The sequence below is a fragment of the Geotrypetes seraphini genome, chromosome 2 (genome assembly GCF_902459505.1).
Source record: "Geotrypetes seraphini chromosome 2, aGeoSer1.1, whole genome shotgun sequence".
NCBI lineage: Eukaryota > Metazoa > Chordata > Amphibia > Gymnophiona > Dermophiidae > Geotrypetes > Geotrypetes seraphini.
This window is the reverse complement of record NC_047085.1, coordinates 511,662,310-511,689,816: the sequence shown is the minus strand read 5'-3', so window position 1 is coordinate 511,689,816 and position 27,507 is coordinate 511,662,310. Positions and strand designations below refer to the sequence as shown.

At 41.7% G+C, this 27,507-nt stretch overlaps 1 protein-coding gene and 1 pseudogene across 13 annotated transcripts in view; both read right to left on the bottom strand.

Moving 5' to 3' along the window:
• LOC117355233 (zinc finger protein 271-like) overlaps nt 1-27,507 on the bottom strand; it is a 906,970-nt gene that overhangs the window by 232,145 nt on the left and 647,318 nt on the right. The gene's annotated exons all lie outside the window — the stretch shown is intronic.
• The window catches only part of LOC117355859, a 127,068-nt pseudogene that overhangs the window by 61,058 nt on the left and 38,503 nt on the right, over nt 1-27,507 (bottom strand).

The window sequence follows — 27,507 nt, the reverse complement described above, 5'->3', positions numbered from 1 at the left end:
CTACTTAGTCTGTCTTTAAATTTAAAAAATGTGTGTTGTTTTAAAAAACAATTATGTTTTTAGATGTATCTAAATAAAAATAATAACCAAAAATTTATCTTTTTTTATGTCATCTTAGCATATTTTATGCTGCAGAACGAATTATTTTTTTTTACATGTATTCTTATGGGAAAACGCGTTTCACATAACGAACGTTTCGCATAACAAACTTGCTCCTGGAACCAATTAAGTTCGTTGTGTGAGGCACCACTGTATTGTTGAAGTATGCAATTTGTAATTGGAGGATGTACTACCTACGTCTGTTTAATAATGAATTATGTCAATTTACAATAAAATGACCAGCCACAGGTAATATGATGAGACTTTTGACTGTGAACTTACCAACTTCAGTAAACAGTCAAATACTCCTCAAAGCTTTGACTATTTTAACCACACTTTTGTGAGAGATTTCTTTATTTGATCTCCCCTGAGATAGAATTAAGAACTGAGGAATATATGGAAGAATTGGGGGAATGGATATAGCCTATCCACATAGTTTTTCCAACCAAACAAGGTCTTACATAGGGACATCAATACCTCCTTTTTCTTACTGTCCATTCCTCTTCCTATGCACCCAAGCTTCCTCCTAGTCAAAGAGGCAAAAACTCATAGTAACCTTTTCAGGTACATCATTGTTGGGTCACAGCGAGAGGAAGAACTTCATACGCCAGAGGTGTGTGACTGAATTTTATGTTAAACTTGGAAAGAGCAGTTATAAAACTCTTGAAATGTTCTCAACCCTGAAAAACAACTGCATGGAAAGAGTTCTCTTCAGAAAATGAAGTGAAAAACACCACAGCCGTAGTGCTGAAAGCGATGTCAGACAAAAGCCTACTGCACGTGGGTTGATTCATAAGTCAGGGCAGCTATTGTTTTTCTCTTGATAATGCGCCAACACTGGAAATCTAATATATACATTTGAAAGTGTGCGACACATACTTTTTAATGGTGCCACCAGATGAGAGTTGAATGCAGCGGTCTGGAATTGATCACATCCCCTATGTCAATCTTTTCGTAACAGTGGTGCATTTGAAATGTTTTTGGTAAATTTCCAAACGAGGATGTCATTGACGCTACCAATGAGTATTTTGCAGGGTTTGTCAAAATCTAGTTTTCCAATGGGATGAAAAAACTGGAAACTCACTGGACTAAGAGTTAGAAAATGATACGGGGAAAAAAAATTCATCCCCATCCCATCCCCGTGACCACCATCCCTTTCACCGCCTCGTCTCCGCAACTATTGTCCCCACCATCCCCTGCTGAATCCCTCAAACCTCAAATAATATTAATTAATCATATTAATTCATTATGGTAACCACAAAATTATATTTGTTTTCTTTTTCAAAGACTCTTAAAATCAGGCCTAATGGAAATGCTTTCTTGCAGTGTACAAATTAACACATAACAAACAAGGTTTTATTTCTTAAATATTACACTCTTGGCTGTCTTTCCAGCAGCAGTGGAAGCACCGAGCAAGGCTACTCCGATATCCTCCTAACTCCATCTGGATCGGCAGGAGGGAGTGTGTTTCTGTTCCGATTGAGACGGAGTTAAGATAATCCTTACTCCATCTTGATTGGAATGAATCAACAAAAGACCAGCAGTAGGGATACCAGAAAAGTGCAGTAGGACTGGGTAAAAAACGATTACGATTTGCCATTGCGGCATTGGGAGCGGGAAGCCCTGTCATTTGCAGCATGGGGCACTGTAGGCAGGAGGGTGTGGGCTTCCCTCCTTCTGTTTTCTCATATGATGGTATAGGTAGTCTGGGAATGTAGGAAGGGGCCCAGGTATGAAGGAAGGATGTCGGAAAGGTCCAGGGATGTCAGGGGGAGGGGTTTAGGGTTCCACAGCTCAGCTGATCCTGGCAGGGGGCATCCCCAAAACTGGCTCAGCTGATGGGGATTCCTTCTGCTGAGATCAAAGTAGTTGGTGGGTACATTCAGGGCCGCCATCAGGGCAGTACTACCAGTCCTGCATTCAGGGGCCCGGAGCTGACTGGGGGCCCGGGCTCCCCCAGGGTCGCAAGCATAGTCTCCTCTCCTTCTCCTTACCTGCCCTGCCGTAGCACACAGCCGAACGCAAGTCTTCCCGATGTCAGCGCTGACGTCGGAGGGAGGGCTTAAGTTTCAAGTTTATTAAGTTTTTAATATACCGACCATCAACAGGTATCTGGCCGGTTTACAATAAAATTATAAAAAGAGAAAAGAGTCATAAATATAAAAAGCCAATGGGTGAACATTAAGAACATAACTTGACTAACATGAAAGTGAGGATAGGAGGGAAAGGAGGGGGAAGTTACATGTTTTGGAGAAGAAAGGGAGAAAGTGGGAATGGGGAAAAACATATTGGAAAGGGTCGCTTTTTTTAAAGCGGTTGGTTAAATAAATTGGAATCAGCGAAGTGAAGGAGAGAAAAAAAAGAAAAAAACCAAGAGGAGAGAAATAGAGAAGAAGAAGAGAAGTAAAGGAAGGTGGCTTTAAAGACGGGCAAAGGCGTCACGAAATAAGAACATCTTCAAGTTGGTTTTGAATTTATCTAAATGTTGTTCTTCTCTAAGTTGTTGTGGTAGGGCATTCCATAAAGTTGGGGCAACGACTGTAAAATTTATTTTCCGGGTATAGTAGAACTCTTTTACGGAAGGAATTCGTAGAAGTTTCTGGTCTGTTGACCTCAAGGTACGTGAGGAACATTGGGGGATGATGACCTTATCAAGATATAGAGGCTGATGTGAGAGTTTTATTTTGAAAGTGAGCAAAATGATTTCGTAGGTTATACGATGTATGATGGGCAACCAATGTGCCTCTTTCAGAAGTGGGGTAACATGATCATATTTGCCTATTTTGTAAATGAGTTTTATTGCTGTATTTTGTATTAATTGTAAACGGCGGGTTTCTTTTTGTGGGAGGCCGTTATAAAGGGAATTACAATAGTCTAAGTGAGAGATAACAAGAGAGTGAATCAGAATTGTGATTGCCTCTGTCCCTAGAATCGAAGTTAATGAACGGATGAGACGAAGTTTGAAGAAACAGATTCTTACTACTGAACTGATTTGATCGTGAAATGTAAGATTCTCATCAATAATAACTCCTAATAATTTTATTTTTGATTCCATTTGTATAGGGGTGGATTTGATAGAAATTTTGCCAGGTAAAGATTCACTGTTTTTGATTGGAAGTAGTAGGGCGCAAGATTTATCAATGTTGAGAGAGAGTTTATTAGTATAGAGCCAGTCATTTATAGTATCTAGTTTATTATTTATGTCTGTTATGTCTGAAGAATTTGAGATGTTGATTGGGTGGAGTAGTTGTATATCATCAGCATAGGCGAAGATTGTGAATCCAATAGATTGTGCTAGCGTGAGAAGAGGGGACAGAAAGATGTTGAAAAGTAGTGGAGATAGGATAGATCCTTGTGGAACACCATAGGTTGGTGCTATAGGTTGAGAGGTTTCATTCTTTACCTGAACTTTAAAGCTACGTTCATTAAAGTATGAAATGAACCATTGAAGAGCCGGACCTGTAATACCGCAGTCTTTTAAGTCGATTAATAAGAAGAGAGTGATCAATAGTATCGAAGGCTGCGGATAGGTCAAGGGAAATAAGAAGAACCGATTTTTGGTGTTCGTGATAGTAATGAATAGTTGAAGTAAGGCCTAGTAGAGATAGTTCAGTAGAGTGTGAAGAACGAAAACCTGTTTGACATGGATGAAGGGCATGGGTGTTTTCAATAAATTCTGTAAGTTGAGTATGGATAATTTTTTCCGTTAATTTAGAGATTAAGGGTAAGTTGGCAATAGGGTGATAATTTGCTGGCTGAGAAGGATCTAAGTTGTGCTGTTTCAATTTTGGAATAACAAGTGCTGTTTTCCAAGCAGTAGGTATTAGGTGGAAGGAGAAGATTAGCTAGGGAGGGCATTTTGAAATTTGAACAGGTGCTGAAAGAGAGGCAGAAGAGGAAGGTCCTAGAAATGATCTAATGTTTTTGACTTTTGTATCAAAGAAGAGAGCCAGCTCATTGGCAGATGGTTGTGTGGTTGAGAATGTGGATTTTTTTTTTTAGAGTATTTAGAAAGAGATTGAACTAGATTGAAGAGAGCTGAAGAATTACGGGTGGAGGAGATAAGTTTAGAATAGTATTCTTTCTTGGTTTGTTGTATGGCTGTTTTATAATGAGAGGCTTTTTCCTTGAACAGGATGAGAAAATTATTATGGTGTGTTTTGCGCCATTTGTGTTCGATAGATCGAAGTTGTCGATGAAGGAGGGCGAGTTTATTGTTATACCAGGGTTGTTGTTTTTTTGAGTCTGATTTGAGATGAGTTTTTATTTCTTGTTGAGGTGCCAGGGAGTCCATTAGAGATTTTGTAGAAATTTCCCAGAGAGAGAATTGTTTGTCAATAGGAAGTGCGGAAAAGTCGTTGAGGTTTAGATTGAAGGAGTTTTGGATAGAGGGAAGAGTTATTTTATTAATGTTCCGGGTGATATAGTGATTTTTTTTTTTGTTGGGTATAGTAAGAGAGTTCAGGGAGTTCCAATTGCCAGCTAATTAAAGTGTGATCTGTCCAAGGCAGGGAATGAGATTGAAAGTTTAGAAAAAGGTGGCAGACAGAAGTTGGGCAGAAAATCATGTCAATGGTATTACCAGCAGAATGGGTAGGCATTGAGATGAGAGGGGATAATGATAAGTCAGAAATTAATGTTAGAAGTTCTGAAGTGTTAGGGTGATTGGGGATATTAAAGTGGATATTAAAATCGCCAAGGATGATAGAGTCTGGATAAGAAATATTAAAGTCTGAAATAGTGGAGATTAGGGTAGAAAGAGAAGTTTTGGTTACTGGAGGAGGGAGGTATATGAGAAGAAAATTAAGAGAGGGGGGAGTGTTTTATGGTGAACTGAAGGGATTCTACTGGAGCGTCTGAATAGGAGTTGGAAGTGTTGGGCTGGAGAGGAATAGAGGTGTGAAAAATAACAGCTATTCCTCCTCCCTTTTTGTTTGGACGGGGTTGGAAAATAGCCTTGAAGTTAGTAGGACAAGTTTGGGTTAAATAAGCCTCCTCTCCCTAAGTCAGCCAAATTTCTGTGAGGCATAGGATATGAAAGTTGTATTAAATAATGGTGTCATGTATTAGGTGGTGTTTATTTTTGATGGATCGTACGTTTACCAGGCCTATATTTAATTTGGAGGGGAAGTAATGTGAAGTGGAATGAACGCTGGGGGTAGGGGAAATTGGAGCAGTAATATAGTTTCTTATCTGAATTTCAGTCGAGCTGGGGGGAGGTTTTAGGGGTCTGCGCCCCCAAAAAGTGGGAATGGAGGCCATTATTTTTGGTTTGGAAAATTGGGGTGTTGATGAATTAGAGTGTAAAGATATTTGAGGTAATGAAAAAAGAGTGAGGAGGATGTATATAAAGAGAGAGATTCTGACTTGAAATAGTGAGATATGAGAGATTTTGTTGGAAGGAATATTGTGAGATGGGAAGTAATGAACAAAAGTATGGACAAGAGTTTGAAGTAGCTGCATGAAGGAGCGCATAAAGGAGCAGGACCTGCTCCTTAGGTGCGCTCCTTTGGCGTGCGCCGCAAAGCAGGTAAATTTGTAGTCAACGCTACCGGTGGTGAAAAGTGGGCGGAGTCGTCGGCCCCTTTGTGGAGAAGGAGAGCCTGTCAAAATCAAAATGGACATACATTAGGAGAGAAGCAAAATAAAGATCAGATAAATGATAAGAAGGAGAGAGGGAGGGAACAAATATAACAGACGTACAAGAATAGTATATGATATATTGACTAATAAAACAGGTAAAATAATACTTACTGGTAAAAACGATAGCTAAAGTTAAAATTAAATTAAACACAGTTAAAAAGTAAAATTGAAACCAGAACAGTGATTAGGAATAGCAGTTAGTGAGAGGTGAGGTAAGCCAGCAAGCAGCGGAGTGCAAGACAGTATGGCGTGCGCCGCAAAGCAGGTAAATTTGTAGTCAACACTACCGGTGGTGAAAAGTGGGCGGAGTTGTCGGTGCCGCCGCTATGCGGCGGCAATCCCTTTGGGGAGAAGGAAAGCCTTTCCTGCCTGAACCACAACTTCAGCAGCATTTAATTCAGCACGCAAACTTCGGATAATGCCTGCTCTTCCAAGCTCAGATCATGTCAGCGCTGACATCGGGAAGATTTCCGGTCGGCTGCTTGCGGCAGGGCTGGTAGGGAAAAGGCAGTCGTGTACCGAAGGGGGGGGGGGGGCGGTCCTCCCCGGTGCAGCTATGGGGGGCAGTGTGCACAGCCGGTTAGGTCCTCTTAGCGTTGTGGCGCTTCCCCCGACCGACCGACAACAGGCCCGGCCGACAAACCTCCCTGCCCTGTAGCAGCGAATCTAAATTACCTTCTTACAGCAGCTGGAGTATTGAAGCTGCTGTAAGAAGGTAATTTAGATTCGCGGCTACAGGGCAGGGAAGTTTGTCCGACCGGGCCTGTTCTGTTGTCGGTCGGGTGGGGAAGCGCCACAAAGGTAAGGGGCAGGGAGGGAGAAAGGGAGGAAAGGTGGAGTGGAGAAGAAAAGATGATTAAGGGAAATGGGTAAAACTGAGGGGGGAGAAGGCCGCTGAAAGCACTGGGGAAGACAAAGGGGTGGAGAAGGACGCTGAAAGGACATGGGGAAGACGGGAGGGGGGGAGAAGGATGCTGAAAGCACATGGGGAAGACAAAGGGGTGGAGAAGGACGCTGAAAGGACATTGAAAGCACATGGGGAAGACAGAGGGGGGAGAAGGACCCTAAAAGGATATGGGGAAGACAAAGGGGTGGAGAAGGATGCACAAGGGGAAGACAGAGGGGGGAGAAGGATGCTGAAAGGACATGGGGAAGACAGAGGGGGAGAAGGATGCTGAAAAGACATGGGGAAGACAGAGGGGGGAGAAGGATGCTGACAGGACATGGGGAAGATGGGGGGGAGAAGGACGCTGAAAGGAAATGGGGAAGAGAGAGTGGGGAGAAGACACTGGCAGGGAAGAAGACAGAGATGCCAGACTATGGGGGGAGCGGAGGGAAGAAGATGGGTGCTAGACCAATTTGGGAGGGGGGAGAAAGGGAGAGGCACAGTAACAGAGCAAATGGAAGATGCAGAAAGAAGAGCGACAGTGGATGGAAGGAATTAAATGAGAACATGAGGAAAGCAGAAACCAGGCAACAAAGGTAGGAAAAAAATTCTTTTTTTTTTGCTTCAGGATAAAGTAGTATATTAGTTGTGTTGATAAAAATTTATAAACATTAGAGGCTCTGGTAGAAACCCGTTTACAAAGTATGTATTCTTTCCAATTAATATTTCCAAATTAATAAAGTCTTTTTGCTTATTTTTAAAAGGGTTTCTACCACAGCCTTTAATTCAGTAGCATAATTAAATGAAATAACTATTTCTGTAGTTTATAGGGACGGGCGGGGACGGAGGGATTCCTCACGGGGACGGGTGGGATTTCTGTCCTCATGCAATTTAAACATGCACCTTTCTTCCTCCATCCCATGCACTTTTCTTCCTCCATCCCATAACACACACAGCCTGGTGGTGATGATTATCAGATTTATTCATGAATATATAATGATGTTATGAGTGTGCACCTCTTCCTTCCCATCCTCCTTAGCATGTCACATACAGCATATTACATTACACAAAGTCTGTGTAATGTAACATGCTGTATGTGACATGCTGAGGAGGATGGGAAGGAAGAGGTGCACACTCATAACATCATTATATATTCATCCATAGCTTCATGTTAATGATGTGCTCATATGCACTTATTTATCATCATAACATATACATCATTATTAACATGCAGCTGAGGAGGATGGATGGGAAGGAAGGAAGGTGCACATATCAACATATCGTACATTTTTAACATGCATGATGCAGCTATAGGCAAGCTGAGGAGGATGGGATCATATAGATGTGTATGTTCAGATATGCGCTCAGATGTGTACGGTAGTTTTTTCTGATATATTTATTAAGCTTACAGTATTTATAAAAACACATTTAATACTTGTTACAAAAAATATTGTGCAATTCTGATCTACTTCTGGCCTACAAAGGTCAAAAGAAATCCTTAACTGAGATTTTACATTCAAAAGTGAATTATAGCTACTAGCACTATTATTTATTAGTTATTTATTATGCAGATGTTTGTTAGTTTGTTATTAGTTCAGTATTAGACATATGTTAGTTTAGAATAGATAGGTATAGATTAGTTTAGTTTAGGTTAGGTTAGGGCCCTGCTGAAAGAGTCTACCTTGACGTGGTTGCAGGCTTACAAATCTTTTGGTCAAAGAGTGCGGCGACAGAGAAAAGTATATGTGTATTCGGCCCATGGAAGAAGGGGGGGCCCAATAGGATTACTCAGTAAGGGGCCCAGAAATTTCTGATGGCGGCCCTGGGTACATTTACAAAACTTGCTTTTGTATGTTTCTCACGTGGACATTTTTATTTTTGAAAATGGGGAAAAAATGTAGATGTTCTAAGGACCAAAACTTATACCTAGCTCATTTTCAAAAATAAAAGATAGATGTTTGGCAGCTTTGAAAATGGACATTTTCCCTACTGGGTTTGTGGACATCTTGCACAAGACATCCAACCTAAGACTTAGGCACACTTTCGATTATGCCTCTCCACATGGTTTTACTCCAGTATGATTCATCATGTGCAGTTTTTTAAGTGTGATTTATAACTAAAGGTTTTACCACATTCTGATCATGTATATGGTTTCTCTCCTGTATGTATTCTCTTGTGCCCCTTTAAGCCAATTCCACCTAAAAAATTTTACCACATTCTGAACAAGAATATTGTTTCCTTTGAGGGTAATTACTCCCCATATGAATCCTCTTGTGCTGTTTTAGTCATTAAAGCTTTAACCACATTCTAGACATGTAAATGGCTTCTCACTCTCATGGACCCCTGAAGTCATTTTAAACCTGTTTGATGATACAAAGTTTAATCATAAGATATATATTTATTCATTCATTCATTTAATTTTCTATACCATTCTCCCAAGGGAGCTCAGAACGGTAAACATGAATTTATTCAGGTACTCAAGTGATGGAGAATGTTTCTCTCCTATTTGGATAATCACAGTTTTTATACATAATTAGTTGTATTCCAATTTCAATTCATCATTGTATTATAGGTCAATATTCAGCCGGGGACAGTGAGCATTGTCTATAATCTATTTCTATGAGGCTCCTCCCTTCTTCAGGTCTAAAAATGTAGTCTACACTTAAAGTTATAGATGAGAGTCAAAAATACCAAAGCTATAGAAGAATGCAGAAATGCTGTAATGTTAGTACACTCTTCAATATTAGTTTTAGCTTTCTACAATATTTTCTCTCAGGAGTTTCTGCTTGATAGTTGTTCCTTCTGCCACTCTTAAACATTCATATACACTTTCTTTTTTTAAAAAAACTTTATCTTTATTATTTTTCAATTATTTACATGTTCACATCATTCCAATTAAGCAATGTCTTAATTCTTCACAAGAGAAAAAGAGGAAAAAAACAATTCCAAATAACTGGCAATTTTACATTGCTCATTATTAATCCACAACAAATAGATGAGTTAGCTTTAAAAAGTCAGATAAATCATTATAATTAACAAATCTTCATAAGAAAACTGAATAGCGATCCTGATAGCTAACCTAGTTCTAAATTTTTGAGCCTTCCTCCTGAGATTTGGTGGGGGTACTTTCATTCTCTATCTCCTGTATGACTCTTCTTGTATCTCTTTTTAATGATTCCCATTTAAGCTTTTACAACATTCTACACAGCATATGTTTTCGCTTCAGTATGAATCCTCTTGTGCCTTTTTAAAGCTGAGGAATTACTATATCTTTTCCCACATTCTGCACATGAATATGGTTTCTCTCCAGTATGAATCCTCTCATGTATTTTTAAAGTTGATTGTTGACTAAAGCTTTTCCCACATTCTGAACAGGTATATGGATATTCTCCAGTATGAATGCTCTTGTGGCTTTTAAAAGCTGTGGGATCACTATACTTTTTCCCACATTCTGGACATGAATATGGTTTCCCTCCAGTATGAATTCTCTTGTGAACCTTTAAATATGACTGCTTAATAAAGTTTTTACCACATTCTGAACACGTATATGGTTTCTCTCCAGTATGAATCCTCTTGTGTATTTTAAAAGCTGAGATATTACTATAGCTTTTGCCACATTCTGAACAGATATATGGTTTCTCTCCAGTATGAATCCTCTCATGTATTATTAAAGTTGATTGTTGATTAAAGCTTTTCCCACATTCTGAACAGGTATATGGTTTCTCCCCAGTATGAATCCTCTCATGTACTTTTAATATTGATTGCCAACTAAAGCTTTTCCCACATTCTGAACAGGTATATGGTTTCTCTCCAGTATGAATCCTCTTGTGTATTTTTAAAGCTGAAGGACTACTATATATTTTCTCACATTCTGGACATGAATATGGTTTCTCTCCAGTATGAATCCTCTCATGTATTTTTAAAGTTGATTGTTGACTAAAGCTTTTCCCACATTCGGAACAGGTATATTGTTTCTCTCCAGTATGAATCCTCTCGTGTATTTTTAAAGTTGACTGTCGACTAAAGTTTTTACTACATTCTGAACAGGTATATGGTTTCTCTCCACTATGAATCATCTTGTGCTTTTTTAAAGCTGATAGATCACTATATCTTTTCCCACATTCTGAACATGAATATGGTTTCTCTCCAGTATGAGTCCTCTTGTGTATTTTTAAAGCTGTGGGATCCCTATATCTTTTCTTACATTCTGGGCATGAATATGGTTTCTCTCCAGTATGAATCCTCTTGTGATTTTTTAAATGTGACTGCTGACAAAAGCTTTTCCCACATTCTGAACAGGTATATTGTTTCTCTCCAGTATGAATCCTCTCATGTATTTTTAAAGTTGACTGCCGACTAAAGCTTTTACCACATTCTGAACAGGTGTATGGTTTCTCTCCACTATGCATTATCTTGTGCCTTTTTAAAGCTGAGGGATTACTATAGCTTTTCCCACATTCTGAACATGTAAATGGTTTCTCTCCAGTATGAATCCTCTCGTGTATTTTTGAAGTCGACTGCCAACTAAAGCTTTTACCACATTCTGAACATGAATATGGTTTCTCTCCAGTATGAATCCTCTTGTGTGTTTTTAAAGCTGAGGGATCACTATATCTTTTCCCACATTCTGAACATGTAAATGGCCTCTCACTCTCATGGATCCTCTGAAGACATTTTAAACCTGTTTGATGATAAAAATTATCACAATATAGAGATGTGGAATGTTTCTCTCTCATTTGGATTATTTTGTGCTTTCTTAGATATTATATAAAATCTTTATTAAGTAATTAGTTTTATTCCTGTTTGTATTATCATTTTTTTCGCTCCATAAGACACACCTGACCATAAGACGCACCCACCTGTAGAAGAGGAAAAACCAAGTAAAAAACATTCTGAATAGTGTGCCCTGTACCCTGTCTCTCTTCTGGTGGTCTAGTAGTAGGCTGGGACAGGGTATAGGGCACGTCTAATGGTAGGCACAAATAGTGGCAGCCAGCCAGTCTGAATCCCCCAGGTGCCTTTCTAAATCACCCCCCTCCCCCCGCAGATACAATTTTTTTAACCTTCATACCATTTATAAAAATCCCTCCCAGAGATTCTGGAATCTTGAGGGCTCTGCAATGGACGTGTGATATACAAGCTCCTCCATCCCAGGCCTATTTTTGTCATTATTTTATGACAGATATCTGATAATTTTCCATTTAAGATAGCTACAACATCTAAACAAAGCAATATGGATTTGCTGGGTTGTAAGCCAAAAAGACAAAAACAAGAGCAGACAACTCCATCAAAGTGTCCTTTACCTAAGGAAATCCCGGACAACGCTGAGCTAATGGAAGAGCTGAGGCGGATTGGATTAATATTAAAAGGGAATTCGGAGAAGTTAGCAGAGCTTAGAGAGGAAGTTTACAACTTGACAAGACAAAATGAAATTGTAAATGCCAGAATGGAAAAGATGGAAAAACAGAGTAACATAGAAGTTGGACAGGTTCAAATTCAGACAGATCAAAAGAAAATAACTGTTTTGAAAAACATCTGGAGGATCTGGAGAATCGCTCACATAGAAATAATGTGAGACTTTTAGGTTTGGAGGAAGGGGCAGAAGATAAAGACGCTATTGCATTTTTGGAATCTTTCCTTTCAAAAGTTTTTAAAGATAAAATCAAAATTTCCGTTGGAAATAGAACGTGCTCATAGAGTACCGACAAAAAGGTTTAACAATCAAATGTATCCTAGGCCTTTGATTTTTCATATGTTACATTATCAGCAAACCATAGAAATACTAAAATTAGCTAAAGAAAATAAAAACCTGGAGTATAAAGGGAAAAAAATTTTCTTTGTTCCCGATTTTGCCAGTACAACGGCTAACTTAAGAAAACAGCTACTATCGCTTAGACCACAATTAAAACAGCTTGGAGCAAGATTTGGCCTTTTCTACCCGGCTGTTATGAAAATTACATATAAAAACAAAACAACTCAATTCGATAATCCAGAAAAGTTAAAATAATTTATTTCCCAAAAGGAGGAACCCATGAACCAATGAACTAAAAGACTACAGAAAGGAATGATTACTTCGGAATGAAAGAAGAAAAAAAGTATTACATAGGTGGGGTAGGACAGTCACTTTTATTTATTCAACTTTAATAATTTAAACTTGGAAAGGAAAAATTCATTTCATCTAAAAGGAGAATCAACATTAACGACGTTTGACTAGTTCGGCGGAACTGTCTTGAAAGAATAGTGATGTAATGATACGTTACCAGTGACAACAAAATGGCATCAGGTTCCAGCGCAAAATTGACGGTGTGTTAAATGTTTGTAAGATGTATACGCAATGATGCAACAACGTTCTTAAAATGAGTAACGATTACAACGTTGATAATGCATGCTTTCAAGACAATGTGCACGTCAGCGTCAAAGGACCAACAGGAATAAACTGCGTTATTAAATAGATCAACATATACTGGAATGCCTTGCTTTAATGTGGAGCTTTGGAAAAGAGTGTACCTTCTCAAACGGATCGGGTGCGTCCAGGAAAGTATTTAAATGTTATTCAAGTCCATGAAAGAATTCACTTGGGCAAATATGCTGAAGATTGACAGACTCTATATTATATATTTCAACTGAGTCATGGACATTACTTTTTATGCTGGTTATTTTTGTCTATGAGAAGAAATTAATTTGGGAAGAAAATAATAGATAACTGAAAATGTATGCTAAAAGGAGGAATTTACTTATTTATGTCAACATGTGATGATAATATATATAGATACATAGATTATATAAATTGTGGTAATTATTAGGGTACATCAGAAACTTGAAAGAAAAAAAAAAAGGGGATTTTGAAATTTAAAAGTTATTCTTAAGCCATTACATGGTAAATAAGGATGCTCTACCTTTAATGAATTTAAAGAACAAATTAATGTTAATTTTTAGGAAATATGAATTGATTTCTTTATAGGTCATTGCACAAAGAAATTACACATATAGTAAGAATATGGGCTCTTCGTTGGGATATATTATTTCATATAGATGAAATTTGGCAGCTTATTGATTAATTGAAATAGATAAAATAGGAATATTAATTAAGCTCATATTATATATAAGGGGCACATATAAGAGGTTTTAGATCCTTTTTCTTCAATGTTATAGAGAATTTAGGACATATTACTTAAAGATATAAGGATGAGTTATATGAAGATTTTTAAATAAAAATTATATAAAAGGTAATTGCAAATAATATGAGGATATAATGTTTATCATAGTATTTAGAAGAGCATTTATATGGCCATTGAAAATTTTATGACATAGTGACATTATAAACTTTAAATATATGAAATATATAAATGTATGTCAAGTATAATTTTTATAGAAAACTAGATAAAAATACTAACTAAGGGAGGACAATAGATTAAAAGGGTTAAAGATGGGAATAAATGGGAAAAATACAATGAAATATTTAATTAAGATATATTAGGGAATAGTGAGATAAATAGGTAATAAAATTCATGAATGGAAAATGAATATATTTATACAAGAATAATTATTACTGATTCATCTATTTATCTGAGCTCATTATAGATGGGCCTGGAGGGGGTTTTAAAATCACTTGTCTATATAGGTGTTCTTAAGTATTCGTACTATGTATATAGGTGGGGGGCAGGGAGTTTAAGGGGTTATTTATAGGGGTATATAGATGTGTAATGATAAAACAAAGGGAAGGTAGGAAAATGAATTATTGTATGTTATCTTTAAAGAACAAGATAAGAATAATCATATAAATGAGTCTAAAAATTTTCTCATTAAATGTCAATGGGCTAAATCATCCTATTAAACAGAAAAAATCACTAAATTTTCTAAAACAGCAGGCCGCAGATATATATTGTATACAGAAGACACATCTATCTGAAATACAATCAAAAAAGCTAGAAATAGGATGGATAAAACTGTTTTTACGCTCCTGCGGTAGGGAAAAAAGCAGGAGTGGCTATTCTGATTCATAAAAGATGTTCTGCTACATTCACTTTCAAAAATAGTGATCCTTCAGGAAGATGGATGCATATAGAAATGAAATCTGGGGAAAATTCTTTGGCGCTTTTGAATATCTATGCCCCTAATTCTAATCAATCAGAATTTTTTATCTCTCTTCAGAAATTGCTGTTGCCACTGGCTACTTCTAAAATAGTAGTAGCTGGGGACTTCAATGCTATTATGGATCCATTGATAGATAAAAATCCTAGTAAGATAATTAAATCAATGGGACTTGATAATATGATACACTTGTAGTCTAAAAGATATTTGGAAGATTCTGCATTTTAATGCTCAGGAATTTTTGTTTTGGTCTCATGTTCATAATTCGTTTTCAAGGATAGACTATATATTTGTTTCAGATTCATTAGTACAAAATTTGACAAAAGCTAACATAGATCCAATCATCTTATCAGATCATGGAGGTGTCTGGATTGAAATGAGGATGGAGGAAGAAGATTTAGGAAGACCTGTTTGGAGATTCAATAATGCATGTCTTGCAGATTCAAAGTTTCTTGAAGAAATTCAGCAAAAGATAGAGGAATATTTTCAAATTAATGTTTCAGAGGAAATATTATAGGATGCGTTTAAAGCAACCATTAGGGGACAAATTATTTCGCTTGCGACACATGTTAAGAAAAAACTTAATATAGAGTTTACTAATTTGGAAAAAGAGATTAAGGATTTAACATAACAACATAATACATAAATGGACAGTGTTCTGAGCTTCGTTCCCCTCCCCCAGCGAGAAATAAGAACATAAGCAGTGCCTCCGCCGGGTCAGACCATAGGTCCATCCCGCCCAGCAGTCCGCTCCCGCGGCGGCCCGAACAGGTCACGGCCTGTCTGAGTCACCAGAAGGGTGACTCAGAATTTAGAAACAAAATTTAGAAACAAAATTATCGGCAAAATGGGAAAAAGATACTTTACAAGCCCTATTAAAGGTTAAATATAAATATAACGAGATTTCCTCACAACTGGCAAGGAAAGATTTGTTTTCACAACAAGCCTTGTATTATGGAAACTCGAATAAAGCGGGAAGATTACTAGCTAATTATCTTACAAGCAAAAAAAAAAAGGAAAGTAAAAATAATTGCGACTGAAGATGAAAAAGGTGATACTCATTTACAAATTACAAATATTCTAAAACAATTTTTAAATTTTTACAAAACTCTGTATTCTTCTGAGCTTTATTCAAATAAAGAAAAGGATGGAATAGAATTTTTAAAATTAATTAAAGGTCCCAAAATTCCCGAGCATATAAAAAATAATCTTGAAGTGCCCATATCAATAAAGGAATTACAAATAGCATTGAAGTCCCTTAGAGTTGGATCCGCTCCAGGTGGTGATGGTTTCACAGTGGAATTTTATAAATCATTTCAAAATACCCTATTACCATATTTATTAAATTTATATCAGGCTCATCTAACTAAAGGTTGCATATTAGGTACTATGGCAGAATCTTTAACTATTGTTTTACCAAAGCCAAATAAAGATCCTACATTGGTTTCAAACTACAGGCCTATTTCCTTGATAAATGTAGATGGTAAACTTTTGGCTAAGTTATTGGCTTTATGCATAGCTAAGGCTCTCCCTTATATCATTGAAATGCACCAAACAGGGTTTGTTGCTCAAAGACATTCTTCTAATAAACACTAGATTGGCATTACATATGTTAAATTTATCAAAAAACATTAATGATCTGGACTTTACTGTATCTTTGGATGCAGAGAAGGCCTTTGATTGTGTAGAATGGACCTTTATGTATCAAGCGATGGATTGGTTTGGAATTGGGTCTGGATTTATTCAAATGATTCAAACCTTGTATAGCTCCCCTTCTGCCAGATTGTATATTAATAATACTTTCTCAGAGGGGAGTTAGGCAAGGATGTCCATTATCTCCTCTACTGTTTGATATTATTTTGGAACCCTTGTTATTGGCTATTCAACAGACAGAGAAGATTCAGGGTATTCCTTATGCAGGTCGGGAATATAAAGCCTCTGCTTATGCAGATGACATTTTGCTTCACTTGAGGAATCCGGAAACAACCATTCCACATTTACTTGAGCTGATTGAAAGATTTGGGAAATTTCAGGGTATAAGATTAATTGGAGTAAATCAGAGGTCCTTCCTCTAAACGTTCACTGTTCCAAGGGATTATTTGAAAAATTATCTTTCTTGTGGAAAGAAGGAGGGAGGTATTAAATATTTAGGTATTTGGATACAGAAAACGTTGGAAGAAACGATACAGGTGAATGAAAAATCCATAATGCTAAAGGTCTCAGAGATTTGTGAGCATTGGAACCCATTGCATTTGTCTTGATGGTGGAGAGTTCAGACTGTAAAAATGATGATTTTGCCTGTAGTTTGTTACCAATTAGGTATGATACTAGTTTACTTTCAGGGGTGTTTTTATAAAAAATTAAATAATATTCTTGTTAAATTTATTTGGCTGGGTAAAAAAGCTAGAATTGCTATGGTAACTTTACAAAAGCCAATTGTGGAGGGTGGGGTAAATTTTCCCAACTTTTATAGGTATCATCAGGACAGCATCTGTGAACACATCGACAAAAATGGGCTAATGAAAGCGAGCCAACATGGCTTCTGCAAAGGAAGATTGTGCCAAACAAACTTACTGCACTTCTTTGAGGGGGTAAACAGCCAGTTGGACAAAGGGGAACCCGTAGACATCATTTACCTGGACTTCCAAAAGGCCTTTGACAAGGTACCCCATGAGCGGCTACTTAGGAAGCTGTGGAACCACGGGGTGGAAGGGGACGTACACAAATGGGTCAAACATTGGTTGGCAGGCAGAAGGCAGAGGGTTGGAGTGAAGGGTCACTACTTGCACTGAAGGAGGGTCACGAGCGGAGTTCCGCAGGGGTCGGTACTCGGACCGCTGCTGTTCAATGTATTTATTAATTACCTGGAAACGGGGACGAAGTGTGAAGTTATAAAATTTGCGGATAACACTAAACTCTGTAGCAGGGTTAGAACTGCGGAGGAATGTGAGAACCTACAAAGGGACCTGAACAAACTGGAGGAGTAGGCGAATAAATGGCAGATGAACTTCAATGTAGGGAAATGCAAGGTCATGCATATAGGAAAAAAGAACCCGATGTTCAGCTACCAAATGGGGGGATTAGTACTAGAGGGAAGTAACCTTGAAAGAGACTTGGGTGTGCTGGTGGACACAACAATGAAGTCAATGGCTCAATGCGCAGCAGCCTCGAAGAAGGCAAACAAAAAGCACAGTTACTTACCGTAACAGGTGTTATCCAGGGACAGCAGGCAGATATTCTTAACGTATGGGTGACGTCACCGACGGAGCCCCGGTACGGACACTTTTTACTAGAAAGTTCTAGTTGGCCGCACCGCGCATGCGCGAGTGCCTTCCCGCCCGACGGAGGAGTGCGTGGTCCCCAGTTAAGATAAGCCAGCTAAGAAGCCAACCCAGGGAGGTGGGTGGGACGTAAGAATATCTGCCTGCTGTCCCTGGATAACACCTGTTATGGTAAGTAACTGTGCTTTATCCCAGGACAAGCAGGCAGCATATTCTTAACGTATGGGTGACCTCCAAGCTAACAGAGAGGGAGGAGGGATGGTTGGCCATTAGGAAAATAGATTATGTAACACAGATTGGCCGAAGTGCCCATCCCGTCGGGAGAAGGTATCCAGACAGTAGTGAGTAGTGAACATGTGAACTGAGGACCAATGGCAGCCTTGCAGATTTCCTCAATGGGCGTGGAACGGAGGAAAGCCACAGAAGCAGCCATAGCTCTGACTCTGTGGGCCATGACAGCACCTTCCAGTGAGAGACCGGCCCGAGCATAACAGAACGCAATGCAGGCAGCAAGCCAGTTGGAAAGCGTCCGATTAGAGACAGGACGACCTAGGCGGTTAGGGTCAAAGGACAAAAAGAGCTGAGGAGACGAGCGGTGAGCCCTGGTACGGTCAAGGTAGTAAGCAAGGGCACGCTTACAGTCCAGCGTGTGCAATGCCTGTTCCCCAGGATGAGAATGGGGTTTAGGGAAAAAGACAGGCAACACAATGGACTGGTTGAGATGAAAGTCCGAGACCACCTTGGGGAGGAATTTTGGATGGGTACGCAGAACCACCTTGTCATGGTGAAAAACAGTGAAAGGTGGGTCGGCAACCAGTGCATGCAGCTCACTAACCCTCCTGGCAGAGGTGATGGCAATGAGGAAAAGCATCTTCCATGTAAGAAATTTGAGTGAAGTTGTGGCAAGAGGCTCAAACGGAGGTTTCATGAGGGCTGATAAAACCACATTCAGGTCCCAGACGACTGGAGGAGGTTTCAGAGGTGGTTTGACATTGAAGAGGCCTCTCATGAACCGGGAAACCAGGGGATGAGCCGTAAGAGGTTTTCCGAGGATAGGCTCATGAAACGCAGTGATGGCACTGAGGTGGACTCTGATTGAGGTAGACTTGAGGCCAGCGTTGGAGAGAGAGAGCAAATAGTCCAGTACAGTTTCCACCGCCAATGAGGTGGGATCGTGATGATGTAGTAGACACCAAGAGGAGAACCGGGTCCACTTCTGATGGTAACATTGGAGGGTGGCCGGTTTCCTAGAGGCATCCAAAATACGACGGACAGGCTGAGACAGATTCTCTGGAGAGGTCAGCCCGAGAGAAACCAAGCTGTCAGGTGGAGCGAGGACAGATTGGGATGTAGTAGAGACTGATGCTGCTGCGTAAGTAGAGTAGGAAACACAGGAAGAGGAATGGGCTCCCTGGAACGGAGCTGGAGCAGGAGGGAGAACCAGTGTTGGCGAGGCCACCGAGGAGCGATGAGAATCATGGTGGCTCTGTCCCTGCGGAGTTTGAATAGCGTCCGCAACATCAGAGGCAGTGGAGGAAAGGCATAGAGGAACCGATCCGTCCAGTCGAGCAGGAATGCATCCGGGGCCAGACGATGAGGAGAGAAGAGTCTGGAACAGAACTGGGGCAGCTGATGGTTGTGAGGGGCTGCAAAGAGGTCCATCTGAGGGGTGCCCCAGAGAGCAAAGATGGAGTGGAGTGTGGGAGGATCCAGGGTCCACTCGTGAGGTTGAAGGATGCGGCTGAGATTGTCGGCCAGGGAGTTCTGTTCGCCCTGGATATAGACAACCTTGAGGAAGAGATTGTGGGCTGTGGCCCAGGTCCAGATGCGGATGGCCTCCTGACAGAGGAGGGGAGATCCGGTGCCGCCTTGCTTGTTTATGTAGTACATGGAGACTTGGTTGTCTGTGCACAGGAGAAGAACCTGAGGGTAGAGAAGGTGCTGGAAGGCCTTGAGAGCATAGAACATGGCCCTGAGTTCCAGGAAATTGATGTGATGTTGACGCTCCTGAGGGGTCCAGAGTCCCTGGGTGCGAAGATCTCCCAGGTGAGCGCCCCATGCATAGGGGGAGGCATCTGTGGTTATGACCATGGAGTGAGGGGGTAGATGAAAGAGTAGACCCCTGGAAAGATTGGAGGAGTTCAACCACCATTGAAGAGATTGCTGAAGAGACGATGTCACAGAGATGAGATGAGAAAGAGGATCGGTGGTCTGTGACCATTGGTTGGCTAGAGTCCACTGAGGTGTCCTGAGGTGGAGTCGCGCCAGAGGAAGTGCATGGACCGTCGAGGCCATGTGGCCCAGGAAGATCATCATCTGCCGAGCTGGAATGGAGTGATGAAAGAGCACCTGACGGCAGAGGTGGAGCAGGGTTCGATGGCGGTCGGAGGGGAGAAATGCCCTCATTAGAGTGGTGTTGAGAACTGCTCCAATGAACTGAAGTCGCTGTGTGGGAAGCAGATGCAACTTGGGGTAGTTGATCTCGAACCCCAGGAGATGGAGGAACGAAATGGTGTGTTGAGTGGCTTGTAGCACAAGCGAGACGTAGGTGCTTTCACCAGCCAATCATCCAAGTAGGGGAACACCTGAAGGTCGTGAGACCTGAGGAAGGCCGCCACCACAATAAGGCACTTGGTGAACACCCTGGGTGATGATGCGAGGCCAAAGGGTAGCACTTTGTACTGATAGTGATGGTGCCGGATCTGAAACCGTAGATAGCGACGTGAAGTCGGATTGATTGGGATGTGAGTGTAGGCCTCCTTGAGGTCTAGGGAGCATAGCCAGTCGTGGTGAGAGAGAAGCGGGTAAAGCATGGCCAGGGAGAGCATTCTGAACTTCTCTTTGACCAGACACTTGTTGAGGTCCCGGAGATCGAGGATGGGATGAAGGTCTCCTGTTTTTTTGGGAACCAGGAAGTAGCGGGAGTAGAATCCCTGACCTCTTGTCCGGAGGCACCTCTTCGATGGCATTGAGAAGAAGGAGGGATTGGACCTCCCTCAGGAGGAGGGGGGTTTGGGAGGAGTGAGAAGCAGACTCTACGGGAGGATGGTCTGGTGGAAGAGTCTGGAAGTTGAGAGAGTAGCCGAGGCGAATAATGTTGAGGACCCACTGGTCCGAAGTGATGACCTCCCAACGGCTGAGGAAAAATTGAAGACGTCCTCCGATAGGTTGAGGGAGAGGTAGCGACAGGGGAAGACTGGCTATGCTCTGGAGAAAGGAGTCAAAAGGGTTGAGATGGTTTTGATGAAGGAAGAGGCTTGGCAGGCTGAGTCTGCGGACGAGCCGGAGGCTGATGCTGGTGGCGAGGACGGCGAGACTGTTGTTGAGGCGGGTTGAGAGGTCTGGCCGAGAACCTGCGTTAGTAAGAAGACTGTTGTCTGTAGGGGCGAGCAGGCGGAGTCTTCTTTTTAGGTTTGATCAGAGTGTCCCACCTGGTCTCATGTGCTGAGAGCTTCTGGGTTGTCGAGTCCAGGGACTCCCCGAAGAGTTCATCACCCAGACATCTCTTTCTTTCCTTCAACACTTTTCTCACCTACCCTACCCTTATGTATAAACCTTAATTGTTAAAAATTTTTTTTTTTTTTAAATTGTAATTCCATTTTTTTTTTACCCACTTGTTTCAGTTTGTATTAATAATACATAATGATTAGTTTGTATAATTTTGTCTTATTTGTATTTGTCACCCCAGTTTTTTTATTGTACATTTCAATTATGTAATACGCATTGAAATATTTGATATTGCGTAAAATCAAAATTTAATAAACTTGAACTTGACAAGGTGCGTTAGCCAGGCAGTCCTGGTGGTTAATGTCTAGGTCAGAGACTCTCAGCCATGCCAGACGGCGCATAGCCACCGCCATGGCAGATGCGCGAGATGTCAGCTCAAACGAGTCGTAGATGGAGCGAACCATGAACTTCCTGAGTTGGAGGAGGCTGGAAATTTGTTGCTGGAAAAGAGGGACCTTACGTTCAGGAAGATATTTCTGTAAGGAGGAGAGCTGTTGCACCAGATGCTTCATGTAGAAGGAGAAGTGGAAGGTGTAATTGTTTGCTCTATTGGCTAGCATGGCATTTTGGAAAAGGCGCTTACCAAATTTATCCATAGTTTTTCCCTCTCTCCAGTGGAGGCATATACACTGGAACCCTGAGATTTTTTTAAAGTAGATTCCACCAGGAGGGATTCGTGGGGCAATTGTCAAACCCTGGGATTGGAATAACCCGGTACAAGCTATCCAATTTGCGAGGGGCCCCGGGAACAGTGAGGGGAGTCTCCCAGTTTTTATAGAAAGTTTCCCGTAAGATGTCGTGGACGGGCAACTTTAAAAATTACTTGGGAGGTTGCTCAAAGTCTAGGGCATTGAGAAAAGCCTGAGACTTTTTAGAGTCGGACTCTAAGGGGATGGAAAGAGCTGCTGACATCTCCCTAAGGAATTTAGAGAAAGAGGATTGCTCTGGTTTGGAGACGGTGTCGGTCATGGAGGGTTCTTCGTCGGTTGACGAAGCGTCCTCTTCGGTACCGTGTGGGGAGTCTTCCCACAAGTCTGGGTCTCTAACGTCGGGGTGTGCACGTTTGGACATTGGTGTAGAGGGCTCGGCATGGCGGGTCTTTGAGAGAGATTTGCCTGAGCGCACCGAGGCGGTACCGGGTGAGGAAGACCGATGTCGTTCCCGGGACCGGGCAAGATCGGCTGCAGCACGGGTATGCGCTGTAGGTGTTTCAGCCAAGAGCACCGGCATGGAGGTATTAATCGGTACCGAGGGGGTCGACACCGATGGGGCAGTGAGACCGGTCCTGTATCAGAAGGTGCGGCGCCAGCAACGCCGGCAGCAGTTGTTGGAGTTGTTGCTGCAACTGCCCCTGTAACTGTGTTTGGAGTATGGCCGCGATGCGGTCATCCAGGGGAGGCACCGGTACCGCTTTTTTCTTCTTCGGTACCAGAGGTGCCGCTCTACGCTCCGGCAATGAGGAGGCCGATGATGAGGCACTCACCGATATTGGAGCGGAGCGTTTGCGGGGTCGGTGCGGTGCCGGGAGGGCCGGTGTCGCAACCGTGGCAGGAGGGCGCTTGAGGGAAATGGAAGGCTTTTTAGCCGGCTTACCTGGGCCCAACGACCCCGAGGAAGGGTCCGGTGGTGTCGACGTCGTCGGTGCCGACTTTTGGGATACCGTCGACGTCGCAGCAGTTTCCATGGCAGATCCAGTACCGAACAAAATATTTTGCTGGATCTGCCTATTTTTCAATGTGCGCTTTTTAAGCGTAGCACAGCAGGTGCAGGTGTCAGCCCGATGCTCTGGACCCAAGCACTGCAGGCACCAATTGTGCGGGTCGGTGAGAGAGATCGGGCGTGCACACCGCTGGCACGTCTTAAAACCCGGTTGAGGGGGCATGAAGGGAAACACGGCCTCCGCAAAATCAAAGCCGGAGGCCTGTATGGTGACAACAGGCCCCGCCGGGGCCGGGTCAAAAAATAATGAAAACTCGACGAGTTTTTTTTTTTTTTTTTTAAAGAAAATTAAAGGAATCCGAAGGGAAAAAAATAGAAATCGAAAAAATACGCGAGCGGGAAGGCAAACTAAATAATTTCAACAGCCGTTGAAACACATGCGACTTCTTCGCTCCGCGGAAACGAAGAAACTGGGGACCACGCACTCCTCCATCGGGCGGGAAGGCACTCGCGCATGCGCGGTGCGGCCAACTAAAACTTTCTAGTAAAAAGTGTCCGTACCGGGGCTCCGTCGGTGACGTCACCCATACGTTAAGAATATGCTGCCTGCTTGTCCTGGGATAATGTTGGGTATTATTAAGAAGGGTATTACAACCATTACGAAGGAAGTCATCATGCCGCTGTACTGCACGATGGTACAACCATATCTGGAGTACTGTGTCCAATATTGGTCGCTGTACCTAAAGAAGGACATGGAGATACTTGAGAGGGTTCAGAGAAGAGTGACAAAAATGATAAAAGGTATGGAAAACCTTCCATACGCAGAGAGGCTAGAAAGGCTAGGGCTCTTCACCCTGGAAAAGCGAAGACTCAGAGGAGACATGATAGAGACTTACAAGATCATGAAGGGCATAGAGAAGGTGGAAAGGGACAGATTCTTCAGCCTTTTGGGACCTAAAAGAACAAGGGGGCACTAGGAGAAATTGAAAGGGGACAGGTTTAGAACAAATGCTAGGAAATTTTTCTTCACTCAGAAGGTGGTGGACACCTGGAATGCACTTCCGGAGGATGCGATAGGAGAGAGTACATTAAGGGGATTCAAAGAGGGATTGGACAAGTTCCTGAAGGATATAGGGATTGAGGGATATAGATAGAGGTAGAGATAGGATCATGATAGAGGTAGAGATATGATCATGAAAGGGTATAGATGGAAGAAAAATTGGGGATTAAAAGGTTTTAGACAAAGGATCTCTTACAGGTCATGGACCTGATGGGCCGCCGCAGGAGCGGACTGTTGGGCGCGATGGACCCCTGGTCTGAACCAGCAGAGGCAACTTCTTATGTTCTTATGAATGTATTGGATCCTCCCCGAACTCATGGAACATATGCCAGACTGGTTACACCTAGAATGGAAAATTATGTCCCCAATGTGATTTTCTCATGTACTAAGTATCAGATTACCTAGTTATGCTAGAGATAACGTAATTTTATTGGATGCATGGAAATCAATTAAATTTATCAATAAACTAACGGATGATCCTATAATGAAATCTACTTTGCAGTCCTTATGGTTAAACTCCAAGATTCAAGTGGGCGGTGCTGGGATCGCCTGGAAGAAATGGATGCAGGCAGGAATTCGGACATTGGATGATGTAATATCCAATGAGAAACTGCTGGAATTTTCACAGCTGCAACAATCATTTGGTATTTTAAATTCTCAACAATATAGGTGGTTGCAGTTGAAGCAGGCCATTCGGAGTGGGTTCCCTGAATGGAACAATTTTAAAAATTATTTTAGTCTGCAGATTCTTTGCTACCAGACAGATTTAGGACATCAGGCTGCCCAGTGGTATAAATTAATTTATGAATTTATGAATAAAAAAACAAAAAATTGTCTTAGAGATATTTGGAGCATTGAGATTAAACAGTATATTTCTGTATCTCGATGGCCATGAATTTGGAATTGGAGATTAAAATGTACAGCGTCAGCATCTATGAGACAAACATGGTTATTTTTATTGCATAAAATTTTTGGGACCCCAGTTCTGTAGCAAAAATTAGATAGCTCCAAATCAAATAGATGCTGGCACTGTCATACTGATATAGGGACTTCAGATCATCTGTTATTTTTTTGTCCGCTGATATTTAGTTTTTGGAAATCAATTTTGGGACAAATAAATATAGTTTTAGATTAGGATATTCCATTAACATACGAAGCAATAATTTGTGGTACTATTTTACATATTAAACCTCCCCTTGATAAATTTAAAAGCCGTCTTTTCTTGATTTTAACTGGAATTGCGGTTCAAATGATAACAAAAAACTGGAAAAATCATGACAGGTTAAATTATACATTTTGGTGGACAAATGTATGTAATACATATAGATCTCGGAGAGAACGTGAACTCGCAGGCCTTGAGCATGCGCAGATGCTCAAGGTCCAGCAAGAAGAAGAGTCCGATCTTTGGGCACCAGCATCAACGCACAGGACATGCCGGTGCCGGTGCCCAGGCCCAGATGAAAGTAAGAAGCGGGGGGGGGGGGTGCCCAATCACAGCAGGGGGTGCCCGATCGCGGGGGGAGGGGGGGGGGAGGGTGCACAATCACGGGAGGAGGGTGCTGGATCGCGGCACGCTCAGTTTCCGAGGCGCCGATTTTGCAAATGTTTTGCTTGTCTTGCAAAACACTCGCAAACCGCTGCACTCGTAAACTGAGGTACCACTGTATTTTACTATTTTCAATTAAATGTATTACACTATTGTAATTTAATAAAATAATAAAAATGTACTCGGACCACTGCTGTTCAATGTATTTATAAATGACCTGGAAGCAAGGACAAAGTGCGAAGTTATAAAGTTTGCAGATGACACTAAACTCTGTAGCAGGGTTAAAACTATAGGGGAATGTGAAGAACTGCAAAGAGACCTGACAACATTGGAGGAGTGGGCAAATAAATGGCAGATGAACTTCAATATAGAGAAATGCAAGGTCATGCATATAGGGAAAAAGAACCCGATGTTCAACTACAAAATGTGGGGGTTGGTACTGGGGGAAAGTAATCTTGAAAAGGACTTGGGAGTGTTGGTGGATACAACAATGAAACCAACGGCGCAATGCACGGCGGCCTCAAAGAAAGCAAACAGAATGTTGGGTATTATCAAGAAGGGTATTACAACAAGAACCAAGTCATCCTGCCGCTGTATTGGGCGATGGTGCGCCTGCACCTGGAGTACTGTGTCCAATATTGGTCACCGTACCTTAAGAAGGATATGGCAATACTTGAGAGGGTCCAGAGGAGAGCTATACGAATGATCAAGGGTATGGAAAACCTTTCATACGCTGAAAGGTTGGAGAAACTGGGGCTCTTCTCCCTGAAAAAGCGGAGACTCAGAGGAGACATGATAAGAGACTTACAAGATTATGAAAGGCATAGAGAGGGTGGAGAGGGACAGGGTCTTCAGCGTACTGGGAACTACAAAAACAAGAGGGCACTCTAAGAAATTGAAAGGGGACAGGTTTAGAAGGATAAGGGGATTGAAGGCTACAGAAAAGGGAGGACACAGGAGCAAAAAGGGTATAGATAAAAGGGAAAAATGGTTTTTTTAAGATATAAAAGAGTAGGGGATCAACAGGTTAGACAATAAGACAACTCTACAGGTCATGGACCTGATGGGCTGTCGCGGGAGCGGACCGCTGGACTCGATGGACCCTTGGTCTGATCCAGTGGAGGCAAATTTTTATGTTCTTTAAAAAAAAAAAAATCTCTCCCCGCCACAAGCCCCTTTTTAAACACCTCCCCTGCCAAAAGCCGCACCTTTTCACACACCCCCCCCCGCCGCACCTTTTTAAAACATTCTCCCCCCCTGCAAACACCTGCCGCCGTCGTACCTTATTAAACATCATCCTGGTGGTCTAGCGTGATTCCTCCCTGCTAGCCATCTTCTATTTCCCGGACAGGAGCAGCAGAGGTCAGGCGCAAGCTTTCTGCGCTCCTGCCTGGCACTGTGCTGCTTTCTGATTGGTTGTCGTCAGTTCACACGTCTTATGGAGCGAAAAATACGGTAATTGTTATGGGTGAATATTCAGCCAGGGGCACTAAGCATAAGCTGCTAACTAGATTAGTCCCAGATAGTCAACACTGGGCCATATCTGGACACCGCCATTAAAAATATGGTTCATCGGTGACAGCTGCTATTGAGTACAGTTCCCAAATAGCTAACTGGACACAGGACTGGTCTTACTTGCCCAGTTAGCTATGCGGTTAACAGCATTGAATGTCGCCACTGTACATCCGCATCATTTCAGGGTCTGACCTGACTCCACTACTGCCTGGATCGTGCT